The following is a 15,996-nucleotide window of genomic DNA, read 5'->3' on the forward strand; positions in this document are numbered from 1 at the left end:
TGACTCATTGGAAAAGACTCTGATGCTGGGAGGGATTGGGGGCAGGAGGAGAAGGGGACGACAGAGGATGAGATGGCTGAATGGCATCACTGACTCGATGGACTTGAGTCTGAGTGAACTCTGGGAGTTGGTGATGGACAGGGAGGCCTGGTGTGCTGCGATTCATGGGGTCGCAAAGAGTCGGACATGACTGAGCGACTAATCTGATCTCTGATCTGAGTAAATAATAAGTAGAAGCCTTCTGTATTATTTCTTGAAATGGCGCATCAAGCTATGATTCTCTAAAAATTAAAAAAAAAATTACATATTAAGTGGTATGGAGGAGAAAGAGGGGTGTATTTTTAGATAAAAGTAAATGAGTTGTACAGCAATCACTTCTATATATGAAGCAATCTACAACGCAACTCCTGTCCTACTAATGTTATCTCTGGAGAAGGCAATGGCACCCCACTCCAGTACTCTTGCCTGGAAAATCCCATGGACGGAGGAGCCTGGTGGGCTGCAGTCCGTGGGGTCGCGAAGAGTCGGACACGACTAAGCGACTTCACTTTTCACTTTTCACTTTCATGCACTGGAGAAGGAAATGGCAACCCACTCCAATGTTCTTGCCTGGAGAATCCCAGGGACAGGGGAGCCTGGTGGGCTGCCGTCTATGGGGTCGCAGAGTCGGACATGACTGAAGCGACTTAGCAGCAGCAGCAGTATGTTATCTGGTACCTCAGACCAACATCAGGCTGTACCATTTGATTCTTTCACTGTATTCCCCTGATCCTCTTTGTTGCTCCTCTCTGTTTTCCATCACCACCTATCTTCCCTCTATCTCTTAGGCACTCAATATTCCTTTCCTTATCAAAAGATACTGCAATGAATGGATCTAACTGATCCAGTCAACTTAAGAAAAACATCAGAAATAAACATTTTTATCATTTCTTGTAGAAGGAAAAAACCACTAGAAACAGACAATCTGGGGTTTAATTTCAGCTTGATACTTCCTTAAGGAGTGATCATGGGTGAGTGACTTGACAGCAGTAAGTCTCAGTTTCCTTTTCTTTACTATGATTAGACTTCCTGTCTGATCTACATCATAATGCAATGATTTTAAGGATAAACAAAACAATACAATTGGTGATGGGTGGTCTCCAGACAGCTTACATGTCCCTGACATTCAAGTAGGGCTCCTGGATATATGAGGACAAGTGGCCTGACAGCATCGGGGTACCAATTAATAACCATTCTTTGAGCTAGAATTATTATTAGTCTCAGAATAAACACTGAATGGCTAATGCAATTTTATCTGTCTTCAGCAGGATTTTAATTTGCATGCTTTATGACACTAATATTTGTACAGTAGCCAGTAGATAGCTTTTAAAGTCTGTCTTTCTCTCCAATCTTTAAATGCAGCATGGGAAGAAATTAGTTTTTCCCCCCTCCTTGTCCCTAACATTTCTCTTTCCTCTGGGGATTTCTGTGCATTTTTCATATGTCCATTAATTTTCTTATTAATTTAACATTTGTTTAGGTGACTATGAGCAGAGACCATGGCAGAAACTATGGTGGGAAGTGCCTCTCAGGAACGAGGCATGCTCACAAACTAAGCAATCTCTTTTTTTTTTACCCTGAAACAAGAATCAACCCATATTTGCAGTTCCCTAAGCCCATGATGTTATTCCAGTCTTCATGTCTTGGACCTGTTATTCCCTTTGCCTGGGTCTTTTGTAATAGACCTGGCCATCTTTAAGATTTGGCTTAATCTTCATCTTTGAAGCCATGAATCACAAGCCATGAATCACTCTTGATTATTTTGATTGAAACTGACAGAAAACTCAATTCTAACTGGCTTATATTTTAAAAGGACATTTATTGTAGCTTATGTATATTTCCCTTAGCATTTCTAAGGGAAATCTAGCTTTAAGAATAGCTTGCTTGGGGAGGGAGGTGGGAGGGAGGTTCAAGAGAAGAGGACATAGGTATACCTATGGCTGATTCATGTTGATGCTTGACAGAAAACAACAAAATTCTGTAAAGCAATTATCCTTCAATTAAAAATAAATAAAATTTTAAAAATAGCTTGTTTCAAGAAAATATCACCAAGTTCCAGGTCTATTTGTTTCAAACTTTTGTTCTTCTCCATGAACTCTAGACCCTATAAACAGACCCTGTGGTCTATCTATCTATCTCTGTTTATATCTATCTCTGTTTCATGGACTATGCTAAAGTCTTTGACTGCATGGATTATGGCAAACTGGAAAACTCTTAGAGAGATGGGAATACCAGACCATCTTACCTGTCTCCTGAGAAACCTGTATGCAGGTCAAGAAGCAACAGTTAGAACCCTGAAAGGAACAATTGATTGGTTCAAGATCAAGAAAGGTCTATGACAGGGCTGTCTGCTGTCATCATATTTGCTTAATCTATACACTGAGCACATTATGAGAAATGCCAGGCTGGATGAGTTACAAATTGGAATCAAGATAGGTGGGGAAAACATCAACCTCAAATATGCAATGATACTACCTGAATGGCAGAAAGTGAAGAGGAACTAAAGAGTCTCTTGATGAGGGTGAAAGAGGAGAGTGAAAAGAGTTAGCTTGAGACTAAATATTAAAAAAAAAAAAAAAAACTAAGATCATGGCATCTGGCCCTACTACTGCATGGCCAATAGAAGGGGAAAAGGTGGAAGTAATGACAGATTTCCTTTTCCTGGGCTCCAAAATCACTGTGGATGTTGACTGAAGCCATGAAATCAGAAGACAATTGCTTCTTGGCAGGAAAGCGATAGCAAATATAGACAATGTGTTGAAAAGTAGAGACATTACTCTGTTGACAAATGTCCATATAGTCAAGGCTATGGTCTTCGCAATGGTCATGTATGGTTGTGACAGTTGGACTGTAAAGAAGGTAGAATGCCAGAGAAGTGATGCCTTCAAACTGTGGTGCTGGATAAGACTCCTGAAAGCAAGGAGATCAAACCAATTAATCTTAAGGGAGATCAACCCTGAATATCAGTCACTGGAAGGACTGATGCTGAAGCTGAAGCTCATCTGATCTGATTTTGGTCATCTGATCAGAACAGATAACTCATTGGAAAAGTCTCTGATGCTGGGAAAGATCAAGGCAGAAGGAGAAGAGGTGTCAAAGGATAAGATGGCCGGATGGCATTACCAGTGCAATGAACATGAACTTGGGCAAACTCTGGAAGATGGTGAGGGACGAGGAGGCCTGGTGTGCTACAGTGCATGGGGTCACAAAGAGTCAGACATGACTGAGCAACTGAATAACAACTACATGGCCTATTGGTTTCACACCACAGGGAAAACAAGAATGTGTTCCTACAAATCTCAGAGAAAGGTGCTATTGTTTCTCATTGGTTGGAATTGCATCTCATGACCATTCTTGACACATGAGTGTTTTCAGGCATGTTATCATGCCTAATCACATGATAGTCTTGTTGAACTGTGTGTACCTTGAGAACCACTTTATTCCAAGATGCAATCCTGCTTTCCTTTAGCTCTAAGAGAAACTTACAAACCTGTATCTACTATATGCTTAGCAATTCACTGTGGCAGGTGAGATGGAGAAATGGTAGAGACATGGTGATAAGGATGAGAGAATCTGTAAGAGGCTTACCTGTAAAGATGTTATATAAATATGTGTATATGTGTGTGTGTGTGTGTATACACACACACAGACATATGTGTATATGTTAATGTTTTATATGTTTATACACACATGTATATATATGGGCTTCTCAGGAGGCACAGCAGTAAAGAAACCACCTGCTAATGCAAGAGACTCAGGAGAGGTGGGTCCAATCCCTGGGTTGGGAAGATCCCTTAAAAGAGGGCATGGCAACTCACTACAGTATTCTTGCCTGGAAAATTCAATGGACAGCAGAGTCTGGCAGGCTATAATCCATGGGGTCACAAAGAATGGGACACAGGTGAGCACACATGCACACACATAGACATTGTATATGTATGCACTATATATGCACATGTGCTTCCCTGATGGCTCAGCAGTCAAGAGTCCACATGCAATGCAGGAGATGCAGGCTTGATCCCTGGGTTGGGAAGATCCCCTTGAGGAGGAAATGGTAGCCCCACTCCAGTATTCTTACCTGGAAAAGTCCATGGACAAAGAAGCCTGGCAGGCTACAATGTAAAGGCTCACAGAGTTGGACACGACTGAGTCACTAAACATATATACATGTATATGCTCTATATATATGTGTTTGTACGTATATATGCGTACATATATATATGCATATTGTTTGTGGCTTTCTCTGATGAAAGCATCACAAGGAATACACAAAATTAGACTTTAAAAAGGGAGATATGGTCTATATCCAAGAAACTGGGTGGTAAGTGTCAAACATGACTATAATTAAAACATCATTAAAAAATACTTATTATGTTGCAGATACTTTGCTGAAGACTTTACTAACATTTTGCATTTAAATTGCATGACAATATAATAAGGTACAGATAGGAAAAAAGCTTATTAGCTTTAAGCTAATCGTTTTCGGTCTTTCACCATTTTAATATATGAATGTATGAAAATATGAATCCACCATGCCAAGAGATGAGAATATAATTATGTACAAAATGCCAAAATGCATTGCCCTTATAGAGAGATACAGCCTTAGCAGGGGAGAAAGACATTATTCAAATAATCATGTGCATCACAATCACATTACATACAGAATGGCTTATAGTGAAGGAGCACAGGGTACTATGACAACACATAACAGGGCATCATTGAGGCATCAATAAAGCTTCTTCGGGAAACGTTATGTTTCATTTAAGACTCTGGGGAAAGATCTCAGGTTAAGAAGATGGAAAAAAGAGGAATATTTCATACAGAGGACATAGTATGGTCAATTTTTTCAGGGACAAAGAAGCATGGTCTATTTGAGAATCTGGAAGGACAGAGTGGTTAGGATACTGAGAATTAGTCTGTCCTTTGGATAGGCTAGCATGGAATCAAACTGTGGAGATAGTGGCCAAACTTATAGGGCTTTGATGGGCTATGGCATGTATTCTGATTTTATAGTAACCAGAACACTAGGAACATTTCACCAATGGCTCAGTGGTAAAAAATCCACCTGCAATGCAGATACTAAGAGATGTAGGTTCAATCCCTGGGTCAGAAAAATGCCCTGGAGAAAAAAAATGACAACCCACTCAAGTGTTCTTGCCTGGAGAATCCCATGGACAGAAGAGCCTGGCAGACTACAGTCCATGTGGCCTCAAATAGTCAGACACGACTAAGCAACTAAATGACAAGGACAAACAACAGCAAACACTTGTGGGATTTTGAGCATAGGATAGGAGTAACTTTATTAGACTGTACTGCAGAGCAAGCAAGAAGCTAGGGGGAGACCAGCTAAGAATGCATAGTAAAGTCCAGGAGATAATCTGCTGTGCTGTTAGCAATAGAGGTTTGAGAAACTGACTTTTAGAGTGATTGAAAGTGTTAATCCTTCAGTTGTGTCTGACTCTTTTGACCCTATGGACTGTATCCCACCAGTCTTCTCTGTCCATACAATTCTCCAGGCAAGAATACTGGTTTGGGTTGCCATTTCCTTCTCCAGGGGATCTTCCTGACCCAGGGATCAAACCTAGGTCTCCTGCATTCCAAGCAGATTCTGTACTGTCTGTGCCACCAGGGAAGCCCATTAGAGTGATTACCAGGGGATAAATTCAGAGGTACTTAGTCATAATAGGAGGTTTGGATTGGATGTAGGAGGTTGGGATGAGAGAGGGAAGTATTAGGATCAAAGGCAAGTTTGTGCAGTTATCTCAAAACAAACAAAAGGTAATAGGAAAGCAGAAAAGTAGGGTAAATGTTTCAGTAGGAGAATTGGGGAATGCAAATAGGAGGTGAGGCAAGTGTAATCAAAAGTAATCAAAAGGAAGGAGGCAGGCCAATAGGGAGGGGTGGTTTGGGTAAGCAGAAAGTTGGCAGAAGCCACTTGTTGAGATAAATAGTAAGAAACTAGGTAGGGAAAACAAGCTGGGAACAGATCAATGAGTCTCAGGATTCAGGCTAAGGTGTTTATGCATAATCCAGTAGCAAGTGGGAGCCAAAAAAGCTTCAGAAAAGAGGAAGTGCATGACTAAGAAAGAACATCAGGAAGATTCTCATGGCTGCTTATAAAAGATGGATTAAAGGGCAGAGTCAAAGAGTGTAGAAGTGATTAAACAGAGGGAGAACAATTAGGAGGCGATGCCACGTATTCTGAGAAAGACATAAAGGGTTGGAAACAGGTCAGTGGAGATAGGGAAGAAAAGCAGATTCAAATTCTAAAGTTATGTGAATGTGCCATCATGCTGATTACCATGATATTCATTAAGAATTAATACAGTGATCCTCTCTCTCAAAGTATTTATGACTTAGATGGAATAAAACTTGGTTTCATATCTATAAGCCCAAATAAGTAGCATAAGATAGGAGAAGCTGTAGAATTTCACAAGACAGAGAAGTAGTTCTCTTTGAAGGGATCAAGGAAACCTCAGGAAAGAGGGGTCTCTAAATTTTCAAAAGAGTACAGCTTTAATTCAGTAGACAGAGTTGAGGAAAGCACTTCAGAGATCATGATCTCAAACATCTATGTCCCCAGAAAAATCTGGTTTTTATGCGTGCCTAAAATTCCACTGTAATCTGTCTGATTTCTTGTGATAATTTTGCATCTCTGTTTACAGCCCCTGCCAACTAAGAATCCTGTGCAAATTTCTCTAGGAAAACATGCAGCCCTTTTCTGGAGTAGTTAATGAAGATGGTAATGAGATTTCACTGAACTCTGATCCCAGAAACCCCTCGTGTAGACACCCTGACCTTCTTGAAGCCTGTGATGCTACCCATTGTCATCCTTGTCATTACGTTTTTTTGACAATGTTCAATTCTGATGACAGTGTTCATATCCAAGCCAATTTACAATTAATCTTACAGGCAGGCTCTTATCAAACTGTATCACACAATTTCCTGAGATGTCAACATTTAACACCCAATGCATTCTTTTCATGTATTATAATTATAATTCTATCAGAAAACCAGCCAAGGATTTCTAACATTTTTATCCTCATAACTCTAAGTAGCATATTTATAGCTATGGGATTGATGACTTTGTTAGGAAATGAAGTTGTAATTACCCACGATTTCCCAGAAATGATAGGAACAAAATATTTCACAGTAGGAAGGGAACCAAGGTCATATGACAATAACTGTAATATTTATTCAACAGTTTTATAGTTTTTAACCAGGCTTCTCATTTGCCCCATGAGACACACTGGGCAGGAATTGCCATCTCTATTCCATAGTTGAAGGAATTGTGCTTTAGAAAGTAACATGATTTTCTCAAGATGACATAGCTAGCAAGTGGCACATGAGCCAGAAACTCAGATCTTTTGATTCTTTTGTACTTTAGTGTGCTGGTCTATAAAGTATAAACACTCTCAGAGAGTTGTCAAAGTTAACATCAGGTGACTTATGAGTAAAAATACTGGAAGCACTCAGGTATTAAAAGTTGGGAATAATGGAATGATGGCTGAAAGGGAGAGTGCATGCCCAGTATAAAAGCAGAAAAAGAAACATAATCCAAAGCACTGTGCCAAACATACCACATGTCTGCGTAGCCTGGTCTTTGGGCAGCCAGGTTATGATCCTTCAATATATATATGGAAAAAATGATTACACAGTTCTCGTTCCATCAACCTCTAGATTTTTAATATTTTATGTATCTTTGTGAGAATGTTGGACATTTTCCTTCCCATATTTTTTGTCAAGTGCTCAATCCCTCAGATTTTTATATGTGTTTTTTAGTATCATATTTATATCAGGAAATTTATTAGGCAAATGATTATAACAAACTGGAAAATTCTTCAAGAGATGGGAATCCCAGACCACCTAACCTGCCTCTTGAGAAATCTGTATGCAGGTCAGGAAGCAACAGTTAGAACTGGACATGGAACAGACTGGTTCCAAATGGGGAAAGGAGTATATCAAGGCTGTATGTTGTCACCCTGCTTATTTAACTCATATGCAGAGTACATCACGTGAAATGCCAGGCTGGATGAAGCACAAGCTGGAATAAAGCTTGCTGGGAGAAATATCAATAACCTCATATACGCAGATGACACCACCCTGATGGCAGAAAGCAAAGAAGAACTAAAGAGCCTCTTGATGAGAGTGAAAGAGAGTGAAAAAGTTGACTCAAAACTCAACATTTAGAAAACTAAGATCACGGCATCTGGTCTTATCACTTCATGGCAAATAGATGGGGAAACAGTGGAAACAGTGACAAACTTTTTTGGGGGGGGCTCCAAAATCACTGCAGATGGTGACTGCAGCCATGAAATTGAAAGACACTTGCTCCTTGAAAGAAAAGTTATGACAAACCTAGATAGTATATTAAAAAGTGGAAACATTACTTTGCCAACAAAGGTCCATCTAGTCAAAGCTATGGTTTTTCCAGTAGTCGTGTTTGGATGAGAGAGTTGGACTATAAAGAAAGCTGAGCGCCGAAGAATTGATGCTTTTGAACTGTTGTATTGGAGAAGATTCTTGAGAGTCCCTTGGACTGCAAGGAGATCCAGCCAGTCTATCCTAAAGGAAATCAGTCCTGAATATTCATTGGAAGGACTGATACTAAAGCTGAAACTCCAATACTTAGGCCACCTGATGCGAAGAACTGACTCAATGGAAAAGACCCTGATGCTGGGAAAGATTGAAGGCAGGAGGAGAAGGGGACGACAGAGGATGAGATGGTTGGATGGCATCACTGACTCAATGGATGTGAGTTTGAGTAAACTCAGGGAGTTGGCGATGGACAGGGAGGCCTAGCCTGCTGCAGTACATGGGGTTGCAAAGAGTCAGACATGACTGAGCGACTGAACTGAATTGAACTATGACAGTTAAGATAGTATATGCATAAAATCAAAGGCACAGTCAAAATTAACATATGATTTTGGAGAAAGGAAGTTTTCATGAGGACTCATAGGATTAGCAGAAGCCTCCTGGAAATGATGCTACTTCAGCTAAATTTAAAGAAGGGAGAGTCCTTATCCTTGACGATGATATTCAACTAGTGATCCCCAATTAAGGTATCCAAGACAATTCACTGGCAAACAATGAGGATACTATAATTAATTTTATCTCGTCCTATTTAAAATTTTGTGTATGCTTAGCATGTGCAGATAGGTGTAGACTAATATCTATACATAATCTATAAACAGTAAATATTCATATATTTGAGTACACTCAAAAATGTTCTAAGAAAAATATGGTCAAAAGAGTTTGAAAACCATTGAATAATGATGATAATTACTATTTTTGAATGAATATTATGAGGTAAGTGCTTTGTTTTTCATTTCATTTGTTATTGTTCTTCTATTTATTATTTCCATCTGTCTGCTTGCTTTGCCTTTAATTTGCTATTCTTCTTCTGAGTTTCTGTGGTTGGACCTTGGATTATTGATGTGAGAGTTTTCCTAGTTTCTTATGTATGTATGTAGTGTTTTAGCTGCTCCTCTCAGCTGTGCTTTAGCTAAAATTTTTTCTCTTGAAACTTTTTTGAGTTGTTTAGACATACTTGATTTAGTTTCCAAGTCTTTGAAGACACTGCAGTTACCTTTCAGTTAATGATTTCTAATTTGATTCTTTTGTAGTTATTTCAGTTCATTTAAATTTGTTGAGGTTTGTTTCATGCTCAGTATATGGTCTGTCTTGCAATATGTTCTCTGGGCACTTGAAAAGAATGTATATTTTACTTGTGTTGGGTGGAGCCTTCTTTAGATATTGACTAGATTTTGTCAGTGGATGGGCTTAGTAGATTCTTCTGTATCCTTCGTGATTTTCTGTCTAGTTGTTTCATTGGTTGTTGACACATGTATGTTAAAGTTTTCAGCTGTAAGTGCAGATTCGATTGTGTGTGTGTGTGTTGCTGTAATTTTTATTGGAGTATAGTTGATTCATAATGTTGTGTTAGTTTCAGGTGTACCACAAAACAAATCAGTTATATACATACATGTCTACTCTTTCAGATTCTTTTCCCTTATAGGCCATTACAGAGTACTGAATAGAGTTCCCTGTTCTATGTAGTAGCAGGTCTTTATTAGTTATCTATTTTATACATAGCAGTGTGTATATATCAATCCCAATCTCCCAATTTATTCCTCCCCTACTTCATCCCCTGGTAGCCATAAGTTTGTTCTGTAAGAGTGGATTTGTCTATCTGTCCTTGCAGTTATAAACTGTTTGGCTTTGTGTAATTTGCAGTTTTGATATTTAGAGTTCCATAGGTTCTTAATAGTCCATTCTACTCTTGGTAATGTTCTCTGTGGGGAAATCTGCTTCATCAGATATCAATATAGGCACTCCTTCTTTCTTTTGATGACTACTTGAATGAGACATTTTACTGTCTCTGCCTATATCATACTTGAAGTGATTTTATTTTTTTTAATTAAATAATTTATTTTTAATTTAAATTTATTTATTTTAATTGGAGGCTAATTACTTTACAAAGTGATTTTCTTATAGACAGCATGTTGATATTTTTTCATTCTGTCCATCTATGTCTTCAAATAGGTATGTTTAGACCATTTTAATTTAATGCAATTATTGATGTAATAGGGCTTAAGTCTGCCATTGTATTTTTTGACTTCTGTTTGCTCTCCCTTTTTTATTTCTTTGTTTTTTCCTTCTGTCTTTCTGTAGATGGATTGAATAGTTTTAGAATTCCAGTTTGATTGATAATCTCCAGTGCTTTGTAGTATATTTTTGTATAACTTTTATAGTGGGTTCTCTGTATATATACAACTTAATAGGCTACAATGTCATCTGTTAATAGTTTAAATGAAAGATACAAATTTTTCCTACTTTTATGTCCTTTTTTTCTTCTTCCATTTGTGGCTTAGTTCAGGCCACTGTAGCAAAAATGCCCCAGACTTAGGACATAGACAACAGAAATTCATTCCTCACAATTCTTGAGGCTGGAAGTCCAAGATGAGGATGCCAGCATGATCTGGTTCTGGTAAGCATTCTGTTTCTGACTTGCAGAAGGCCATCTTCACACTATTTTCTCTCATGGTGTGGGGAAGGAGTAAGAGAGGGGAACAAGGAGACAGGAAGAGAGAGAAAGTATGCAGTTTGCAGTCTCTTCTTATTACATAAGGGTACTAATTTCATCACGAGGGCACTACCCTCACGACCTCATCTAAGCTTAACTATCTCCCAAAAGTCCCATCTCCAAATATCATCACATTAGGGGAAGGTTTCAACATCTGAATCTGGGGGAGTACAATTCAGCTCATAGCATTTAAAAGAGTATAGTTGTCTTATTTATTTTTTCAAACACATTTAGAATCACATGAAAGAGTACTAAAACTTTTGCTTCTATTGCCAAACAATGAAGACTCAGAAGACGACTCACTCACAGAGCCGAGCACATAGTAAGTAGGTGCTCATGGACTTTGGCCAGTAGAGCTATGTATTTTCTCCTCCTCACTCCTGGAGTGCCTCAATCTTGTATTGCAATCCTCTTCTTCTTCTTCTTTTTAATATTTGTCTATTTATTTGGCTGTGCTACTGCTAAGTCACTTCAATCATGTCCAACTCTGTCTGACCCCATAGATGGCAGCCCACCAGGCTCCCCCGTCCCTGGGATTCTCCAGGCAAGAACACTGGAGTGGGTTGCCATTGCCTTCTCCAATGCATGAAAGTGAAAATTCAAAGTGAAGTCGCTCAGTCGTGTCCGACCCTCAGCGACCCCATGGACTGCAGCCCTCCAGGCTCCTCCGTCCATGGGATTTTCCAGGCAAGAGTACTGGAGTGGGTTGCCATTGCCTTTGGGTCTTAATTTTGGCGTGTGTGTGTGTGCTCAGCTGCTCAGTCCTGTCTAATTCTTTGTGGTCCCATGGACTGTAGCCTGCCAGGCTTCTCTGTCCATGGAATTTGTCAGGCAAGAATACTGGAGTGGGTTGCTATTTCCTCCTCCAGGGAATTTTCCTGATCCAGGAATCAAACCCACATTTCCTGCATTACAAGCAGATTCCTTAGTGCTGAGCCATAAGGGAAGCCCCTTTAAACAATGAAGAAAACTTGAGAAAGACACTTACTATATTTATCCTTATTTTTGGCTTACCTGTTCTTCCTTTCTAATGTTCCAAGAATCCTTCTTTTATTGTGTCCTTTCTGTTCAGACAACTTTCTTTTTTTTTTTTTTTGCCATTCTTTTAAGGTAAATTTGCTGGAATAAATTGTTTGTTTTATTTCATCTGAGAATCTCTCTCTCTCTCTTTTTTTTTTTTTTTTTGGAGAAAGGACATTTTTGTTGGCTTTAGAATTTTGAGTTGACATTTCTTTCAGTAACTTGAAAATGTGGTGCTAATCCCTCCTGGCATCTATGGTTTCTGGGGAGAAATCTGCTGTCATTTGGAGTGTATCTCAATAGTTAAGCTCTCCTTCCTCTTAATTCCCTTCTTCCCATGATTTTTCCTTTGTCTCTAGTTTTCACAAGTTTGTGTATAGTGAGTCTTGAAGTGTATTTTTTGAAGTTTATACTATTTGCTAATATCCTTGAATCTGTGTTTAATCTTTTGCCCAATTTTAGAAGCTTTAATTACTTTATTAGCCATGCTTTTTTCATCCTCTCCTCCTAAGACTTCAGTAATAAGAATGTTCTATCTTTTCTTCTCACATGTCCTGAAGCTCTCTTCATTTTTTTTTTTCCTAGTCTACTTTCTCTCTGTGCTTCACACTGTATCATTAGTATCAAGCTTCCTGATTCTTTTCTCTGTCTTCTGTATTTGCTATTTATTCACCCATTAAGTTTGATTTGGTTACTGTATTTTTATGGTTAAAACTTTCCATTTAGTTCTACTTTTTATTTTTTATTTTTTTGCTGAAACTTTCTTTTTACTTGTTCTAAGGATGTTCATAATTGTTTGTCTTTCATTTTTCAAGATGGTTGCTTTCAAGTCTTTGTCAAATGATTCTAACATTTCTTTTATCTTGGTGCTGGCATTCAATGTTACCTTTCATCATTCAGTTTTAGATCTTCCCATTTCTTGCCATAATAACTTATTTTCAATTTAAACGTGGATATTTTGAGTATCATAAGACTACAGACTTGGGGTGACTGGTATAAGAGAAAAATCATCAGCATATCATAATAATAGGGCAGAAGCTAGTTTCCTCAATATGAGTCAGTAGTCTATTGTTTGATATGAAACTCAGTGATTTCTCTCTGGGAATCGATGTTTTACTCTACTTCATAATACTATTTTTTTTTAAATCATAATACATTATTTCCTTAGTCCCTGCTCATTTTTCTATTATAATTTTATTGCATTTTGGCATTCATTGTGAATCTTCAAAAGAGTATAAAAATAAAACATGTCTAGGGCAGATAAGAATATGGAATTACTAGAGGCAAGTATTCTTTAAGGAAACACACGGCAGAGTTCATGATTGGCAACCATAGGTGGCCCAGATGTCATTTCTTTGCTCTGCTTTCTGTTTGTTTGTTTTGACAAGTCTATCACATACAGCTGCCATTAAACCTTCAATGACAGTAGGCAGTTGCCACCTCAGGAGAGCTGGTGTGATAACCTACTTTCAAGAACACCTGCTTGCTTGACTGAAATAGTGTGCTGATTTCATACAAACTGCCCATCTCACTGAATCAGGGCCTGTGACTCAAGCAGGAAAAAGAACAATATTTTACACAGAGAACTAGAATTTATCTTCATAGTTGTAAATTCCCTAGAGTTAATACTGTGAATTCCCTTGCACACTCAGATTGTGTCTCACTAGCTTTGAATTACATTATTTTCATTTTAATACCCTGAAATTTGTAAGGTTGTGAAATGCTTTAAAAATTAGTCTATGCCCCTAAATAGCTTAAATGGAAATACAATCCAAAGAGTCAAAATTAATTTTTAAATCTTACAATATTTTATGTTTTTCAAGAGACAGTCCTCATATGACTTTTTTCTCCTTTCCAAGCCTCTTGTATGCAATGTTGCATGCAATGCTTTTTAGAATCTATGTGCTTTTCTCTTTTTTTCTTGAATATTATGTCAGTGAACCTAACATGTTTTATTAAATCTTATTTTCTCCTCTTTCTCCTTTTTGGTTTTATCTTTATTAGTCTATGCACTAATTTCTATATTAAAAAACTTTGAGAATACATCTATAAAGGCAAGACATTCTTCCAGAGAGGTTCAGAACGAACTGGGGAGAAACCGTAAAGACACTTCTTGATTCCATCATAGCTGCCAATGCTTTTTATAGACTTAGCTTTTTAAAGAATGATACCTAATGTAATAAAAATCAACATGATTTCATCTGCCAGCATCTCTGAGTTAATTAGATCTCATTAAAAGAATTTCTCAAAGCCTCATTTCACTGTGTAGGCGAGGACAATGTTCATGTCATTTTGTATGCAAGATCCAGAGGGTGGAAACAGCACATTTAAAGCTGGACGATATGTATCCAGCTCTAAATATTTCTCAATAGCTGTATGAACTGGAAATGAGCTCAGAAGACGATTAGACCCTGTGCTTCTGAACCTGGAGTGTATGTATTTCAGTGGTGCACCAGAGGATCTGCAAAGCCATAAGGCAACTGCACACCATTTTAGAAAAGCAATTGTATTCAATTGTGAGTAAATGAAAACATACATTTTAGAGTAAAACAAGCATATATTTTAAACAATAAAACAGTTGCAAACTACTCTTAAGACATATTGTGACACTTCAAAGAAATTGAGATTTTGTACTGCTTCAGACTATCTCCCTATACTTCTGTGTGTGATCAGTCCCTCAGTCGTGTCTGATTCTTTTGTGACCCCATGGACTGTAGCCTGCCAGGCTCCACTGTCCATGAGATTTCCCAGGCAAGAATACTGGAGTGGGTTGCCATTTCCTTCCCCAGGGATCCTCCACACCCAGGAATTGAACACGTATCTCCTGCATTGGAAGGCAGATTCTTAACCACTAAGCCACCTGAGAAGCCCATCCCCCTACAATTATTGCAGTATATATTTGCTCCCTCTTCATTTGTGACAAGTGTTTCCAAATTTGTTTGTATACTACAACAACCTGGAGTGCTTTTTAAATGATAGTGCTCTGGTGCACATGAGTCCCAGCCCCCACTTCAAACATGCTGAAATCAGAATCTCTGGACAAAGAACCTAGGCATCTGGGTTTTACTTTCGTTGTTATTCATTTTGTTTTTTAAAATAAAACTCCTTAGACACTCTGATGGGAAACCAGAATTGGGAAGCACTGATTTAGAAGGTACTTTAGTAGAACTATAGAAAAAGTACTGCACAGATTATTATTTTCTTTTTATACTTAAGGCAGCTAAGGCTCAGAAATAGGAAGGAACTCACTCAGGTGACAAAGCACATTATTGTCAGAGCTTAAAGTAGAATGCAGATCTCCTAATGTTTATGCAGTGTTTTTCTAACTAAATTTATCTTTGCAACACTTGTAACTGACCAATGTCAGTTTTATAGACATTAGTTACACCGTGGCTAATTAGAAAATGGACCTCAAGGCTAAACCATTGAAGAAAGTACTTTATTAATAATAATAATAATAATAAACACCCATAGATTATTTACATGGGAATAGCCTGATTGCAAAGAATCAGGCATGACTTAGCAACTAAACAACAACAATAAGCCTGAACTTAGAAGAGCTAGGATATTCTCCCATTCCTGTGTGTGTGTGTGTGTGTGTTTTAGCTCAATAAACATATATTCAGGGATAGTCCAGTGTTGACCATCCTAAGGAAAGTAAAGGAGAACCACGATTTCCCAGTGCCCTCAAGGACCTTTCTGATCCAGTGGAAAAGCAAGACATCACAACTGCTATCAGCTGAGGCAAGGTAGAATGAGACGTATAATTAGATGCCAACACAGATGCTGGGGGATAAACAGAAGAGGAGTGATATTTGAGGCTAGGGGAACTAACAGTGTTTTATGGAAAC

This window comes from Bison bison, unplaced genomic scaffold (assembly GCF_000754665.1).
Source record: "Bison bison bison isolate TAMUID 2011002044 unplaced genomic scaffold, Bison_UMD1.0 scf7180017864505, whole genome shotgun sequence".
In the NCBI taxonomy this organism is placed as follows: Eukaryota; Metazoa; Chordata; class Mammalia; order Artiodactyla; family Bovidae; genus Bison; species Bison bison.